A 518-nucleotide genomic window follows, 5' to 3' on the forward strand; every position below is an offset into this window, starting at 1 on the left:
TGCTGTAGATGCCTCAATACATGGACTGGCGGATAGCAATGAAAGAGTGGAAAGTGTACGACTTGACTCTTTATTACTGAAAGAAAACACAAGTAACTAAAGCGCTGAAGCGGTGGCACCCCCCCAGCCAGCGGAGGGCCGAGGGTACGGTCTTGACGCTACAGTGACAAGGCTCGTTCTAAAAGGTTATTCCAGGTCAACCATAACTGTCATTTTGGTTCCCGCCGGGGCGCTGTTTTTGGAATCCACGTAGAGCCTGGCTTGGTCTGGGTTTCCAGGCGACATCCTGAGCTAATGATTTACAGATTATCAGGCTTACATGCCCGACATATCGCTCGGCCGCACAAGGCAAATCGTTCCTCTCGTTCTCGCGTGCGCTGTCCTCGATCCATCTCGAGAGCCATATGGCAGTGGAAACAAGGAGGGGGGGGGGGCTACCAAATGATCCCCCACGCCATGTTTCCGGTAGAATCCGGCCGCTTCGGACCACCCAAGCAACACTTGGAGGAATCCAGGTG

The 518-nt window shown here is 53.5% G+C and overlaps 1 protein-coding gene across 1 annotated transcript in view; it reads right to left on the reverse strand.

The window, feature by feature from the left end:
* Positions 1 to 518, reverse strand: part of LOC119587800 (epoxide hydrolase 4-like) — a 7,784-nt gene that overhangs the window by 4,066 nt on the left and 3,200 nt on the right. The window lies entirely within an intron of this gene.

The sequence above is a fragment of the Penaeus monodon genome, chromosome 23, assembly GCF_015228065.2.
Source record: "Penaeus monodon isolate SGIC_2016 chromosome 23, NSTDA_Pmon_1, whole genome shotgun sequence".
Taxonomy (NCBI): Eukaryota; Metazoa; Arthropoda; class Malacostraca; order Decapoda; family Penaeidae; genus Penaeus; species Penaeus monodon.